General features: G+C 48.2%; 1 non-coding gene across 1 annotated transcript; it reads right to left on the minus strand.

Moving 5' to 3' along the window:
* Positions 1-548: 548 nt before the first annotated feature.
* Positions 549-621, minus strand: trnak-cuu (transfer RNA lysine (anticodon CUU)). The gene has a single exon. It is a non-coding gene; the product is annotated as a tRNA-Lys (tRNA).
* Between the last annotated feature and the right edge of the window lie 4,880 nt (positions 622-5,501).

The following is a 5,501-nucleotide window of genomic DNA, read 5'->3' on the forward strand; positions in this document are numbered from 1 at the left end:
GCACTGTGGCAAAAAGTGAATGGACAACTTTCTTGGGGCTTTGTGTAAAAGGAAGGAACTGGAACAGGCTGAAAGGTGAAGCAAAGGCAGACTCGGCAGTCGAGTGCCTCTTCTGAGCTGAGATTAAGAACAACTTTCTCTCTCCATCTTTCTGACTTAACTTTTCTGGTGGGGAGGTGCCTGGCCTGCATCTCCCTACAGCTGAAGTTGTGCCCCTTTCTCCACCTCTTCCCAACGGTACGTCATACCGTCTAAGTATGCATAGAAATCATAGAAACCCTACAGTGCAGAAGGAGGCCATTTGGCCCATCGAATCTGCACCTACCACAATCCCATCCAAGCCCTATCCCCATAACCCCATGCATTTACAATAGCTCAAGAACAAAGAAACTTACAGCACAGGAACAGGCCCTTCAGCCCTCCAAGCCTGCACCGACCATGCTGCCTGACTGAACTAAAACCCTCTACCCTTCTGGGGACCATATCCCTCTATTCCCATCCTATTCATGTATTTGCCAAGACGCCCCTTAAAAATCACAAAATAACAACTCCCAACGTGGGGCTCGAACCCACGACCCAGAGACTAAGAGCCTCATGCTCTACCAACTGAGCTAGCTGGGCTAGCCAGCCCCCTGACACTCAGGGGCAATGCAGCATGGCCAATCCACCTCACCCGCATATCCTTGGAGTTCATATTTTCACCCTGTGCGTTTGCCATGATGGTCACATGGGTCCACTTGTTGATGCCCTGCCCCTGGGCAAATCCAGCGTAGGTGATGAATGCCAGTGTCCTCTGCCCCAGTGAGGCTGCGTCGGCCGTTAAACGAATGTGCCTGTCCAGCTCTGGAAAAGAGGGAATCAGCGACCAGTGAGGTGCACTCATGTATTTGAGGTGCCGCTGAGGTCCACAGCTGATCCTTGGAAGGAGCCGGAAGTCAAGAAGGTCGAGGCCTTAAGTGACGTTGACAGCCACTGGCAGAGCAACATTGCAAGTTGCATGGCCCTTCAGCAACAAAGGCACAGCTGTCTGTGACCAACTTGCTGGAGTGTCACCGTCTCCTCCAGCACTGGTTCTTGATCATCTCCAGGTGTCTTTGCTGCTCGCTCCAATGTTGATAGTTTGTCCTCACTGCGCTCCTGCCCGTCTTTCCTCTCCTCTGCCCTCCGATTGCCTGGGGTTCTTCCCTACCTGCGGAGGGAGCTGTCCTTCGAATCCACACAGCCTAGAATCTGACATTTGTGTCCCCATTGCTAACCGGAGCCTTACGTCAGGGCAGGTGGATATTTAAATTGCTCTAGGCAGCCTTTCTCCTTGCTGTTCTTTCCCTGCAATGCTCAGAGCATGCTGACCATGTTCAGTGCCTGGGTGCTGCGTGCCCGCTCTCTCTGCCACCTTTGTAGCAGCAAGTCCTCCTTTTTCCTGAGGCCATGGTGCCCTGGAGCAGCCGTGACTGGTTTCCCATTGTGAATCTACATTGTTTCTGAAGGTGTGGGTAAAGTGTCTGACCCTAAAAGAAATTGTCCTTGAAGTCCTGACAAGCTGTTGAGCTTTTCAGCAATGTTAATGGACCTAAATGAGGAGGAGAGGGACTCGTGACCCAACTCCCCTTGTCCTTGTTGTTATTGCTGACACCAGGATCGGTGCTTAAAATTGAAACATTTAAGTTTAAGTTTATTTATTTGTGTCACAAGTAGGCTTACATTAACACTGCAATGAAGTAACTGTGAAAATCCCCTGGTCGCCACACTCCAGCACCTGTTCGGGTACACTGAGTAAGAATTTAGCATGGCCATTGCATCTAACTAGCTCGTCTTTCAGACTTTTGTGAGCTTTTCCATAGGATTCTGGACCGACCACAATCCCACCCAGGCCCTATCACCTTAACCCCATGTATTTACCCTGCTAATCATCCTGGTACTAAGGTGTAATTAATTTAGCGTGGCCAATCCGCTTAACCAGCACATCTTTGGAGTGTGAGAGGAAACCGGAGCACCCGGAGGAAACCCACGCAGACATGGGGAGAACGTGCAAACATCCAATCAGTCACCCAAGCCAGGATTCGAACCCAAGTCCCTGGCGCTGTGAGGCAGCATTGCTAACCACTGTTATCTGGCACTGGAATTTTTGGGCCCTATGTGACTTTGTTGTGGGAATGAGGTGAGCAAAAATTCATCACTCTGACCGATTTGATGCCGTATTTGCAAACTTGGGGCACACAGGCCCATTCAACATACTCATTCGTACTTCATCAAAGAACATGCAAGATGGGCGATGATTCATTGCTGCTCAAATTTACAGGCATCAACTTGACTTATTTCTTATTTTGACATATCTCTTGCCCAGGTTGAGTTTGTGGAAATGCTTCGTTCTGCCCTTGAAGCTGTTCTTTGAGAGCTGGTGCTTCCAATCAGGAGAGACGGAGGGAACGCTGCCCAAGGTTTGGAGACTGAGGTTGCAGCGCCTCGTGGTCTGTAGCATGACCATGAGATGGAGCAGAGGTTGCAGAGAGGGGAAATATGAACAAGGAAGACTTCTCCTATCTACAGCTGACCCAGGAACAATGCCTGAGGTGAGTAAGATTCAACACAGCGGCAGTCACTGAACTGTGTCTCCCCCTGCAACCCAACCAGGAACATCACACTGGAGGAAGGAGGCACCTGTCAGCGCATGTCAAAATTATCATCACCTTAAATTTCAAGTGCCTAGGCCGTACACAGGGATGTGTGAGATGTATCCCCGTATGCTGCTCCTGTCTTCATCAATGGGGACGAAGTAGAAATGGTCGAGAGCTTCAAGTTTTTAGGTGTCCAGATCACCAACAACCTGTCCTGGTCCCCCCATGCCAACATTATAGTTAAGAAAGCCCACCAACCCCTCTACTTTCTCAGGAGACTAAGGAAATTTGGCATGTCAGCTACGACTCTCGCCAATTTTGACAGATGCACCATAGATAGCTTTCTTCCTGGTTGTATCACAGCTTGCTTTGGCTCCTGCTCTGCCCAAGATCGCAAGAAACTACAAAGGGTTGTGAATGAAGCCCAGTCCATCATGCAAACCAGCCTCCCATCCATTGACTCTGTCTACACTTCCCGCTGCCTCGGCAAAGCAGCCAGCATAATTAAGGACACCAGGCATCCTGGACATTCTCTCTTCCACCTTCTTCTGTCGGGAAAAAGATAAAAAAGTCTGAGGTCATGTACCCACTGACTCAAAAACAGCTTCTTCCCTGCTGCTGTCAGACATTTGAATGGACCAACCTCACATTAACTTGATCTTTCTCTACACCCTAGCTATGACTGTAACATTACATTCTGCACTCTCTCGTTTCCTTCTCTATGAATGGTATGCTTTGTCTGTACAGCGCGCAAGAAACAATACTTTTCACTGTATACTAATACATGTGACAATAATAAACCAAATCAATCCAGGAGGTCGGTGAGGTCATCTACTTCAGACGATGACCAATTTGGCTGCCTGGTTGGGTGATGATGGTGGAGTGAGGGATGTGCTGGACTGTGAGGTTGCTGATTGTGGTGTCCTGTTGTGACCCCGATGGCCAGCTCTGCCTCACTGATGCCCGATTATTCTGAATCACTGGGTCCAGATTGAGGGGCAGAAATGGAGGATGTTGAGGAAATGAAATCTATGGCATTTATGATGATTAAACTCACTTCACGGACAATCAGGGCACAGAAAGTCAAACCAATTCATTTAACATGGTGACCATGCTACACAATAGAGTGGACAGTGTCAGAGTGGAGATGGGGCTTAGTCTCCACACGGACCGTTTGGTGGTAACTTGTACCAAAACTGTCAGGGACAAATGCATCTGTGAAATGTAGATTGAGGAGGAGGAGAGCAAGTAGGATTTTCCCTCTTGTTTCTCTCATCGCCGGCTACACGTCTGGTCTGTCAGCCGTGTCTTTCAGAACTCAGTCAGCTCAGGCAGTATTGGTGCTGCCAAGCTTTTCTTGTGATGGACGTTGAAGCACCCCGCCAAAAGCACATTCTGTGCCCTTCCTGCACACAGTGTTTCTTTGCATTCAACATGGAGCACTGCTGAGCAGGGGGGCGGGGGAGCGGGGGGGGGGGGGGGGGGCGTTGGGGGATGTTGTGATCAGCAGGAGGTTTCCTTGCCCATGTTTGTTCTGACGCGATGAGATTGCACTGGGCCCGGAGTTTGGGATAGAGATGGGTGATGTTGGGGAGGTGCAATTTTTGTGATGATCAGGACACAGGACTTGAAACTGACTTCAAGATTAATCAGGACACAGAGGATGCAAACCATATTAATTAATCTCACTAAGTGACCAAGGACAGGATTGACATTGAGATAAGAGTACAACATGTAAATGGGAGCTGAAAAAGATGGCTTCAGTGTTCTTGATATCCTGTTGTAAAACTTGGTGTCTCAGTCATGGATCAGCATCAGTCAGGCAATTCTGTCAATAATAAAGAGTGAAATTGTCGTAGATTCTGTTCCCTTCTCTAGCCTAAATATACTGAGGCCAATTAAAAAACCCTAATTGCTGTTCAATAGCTCAGCACAGACCAGGTTAGAGTTTGGGATCATTGTGGTTGTCCGTAAGGTTTAGAGCTATAATGAGAAGTAACCTTTAACCCACAGATCACTGGGATAGAAAACCAAAGATGTGCAGGTGGATTGGCCATGCTAAATTTCCGTTTAGTGTCCCAAGATGTGTAGGTTAGATGGATTAGCCATGGTAAATATGCGGGGTTACAGGGATAAGGTGGGGGAAAGGGCCTGGGTAAGGTACTCTGTCAGAGAGAGTCAGTAAGAAGTCTAACAACACTAGGTTAAAGTCCAACAGGTTTATTTGGTAGCAAATACCACTAGCTTTCGGAGCGCTGCCCCTTCGTCAGGTGGAGTGGGAGATGTGCTCACAAACAGGGAATACAGAGACACAAACTCAATTTACAGAATAATGATTGGAATGCTAATCAAGCTAATCAATGCTAATACAGCTAATCAAGTCTTAAAGGTACAGACAATGTGAGTGGAGAGAGCATTAAGCACAGGTTAAAGAGACAGGACAGCTAGTGAGATTTTGCAAATCCAGGCAAGTTGTGGCGGTTACAGTGTGACATGAACCCAAGATCCCGGTTGAGGCCGCCCTCATGTGTGCAGAACTTGGCTACCAGTTTCTGCTCAGCAACCCTTCGGTGTCGTGTGTCGTGAAGGCCGCCTTGGAGAATGCTCACATTGTCTGTACCTTTAAGACTTGATTAGCTGTATTCGCATTGATTAGCCTGATTAGCATTCCAATCATTATTCTGTAAATTGAGTTTGTGTCTCTGTATGCCCTGTTTGTGAGCACATCTCCCACTCCACCTGACGAAGGGGCAGCGCTCCGAAAGCTAGTGGCAGTTCCTACCAAATAAACCTGTTGGACTTTAACCTGGTGTTGTAAGACTTCTTACTGTGTTTACCCCAGTCCAACGCCGGCATCTCCACATCATGACTACCAGAGAGAGTTAG

This window comes from Mustelus asterias, chromosome 11 (assembly GCF_964213995.1).
Source record: "Mustelus asterias chromosome 11, sMusAst1.hap1.1, whole genome shotgun sequence".
NCBI classification, from domain to species: domain Eukaryota; kingdom Metazoa; phylum Chordata; class Chondrichthyes; order Carcharhiniformes; family Triakidae; genus Mustelus; species Mustelus asterias.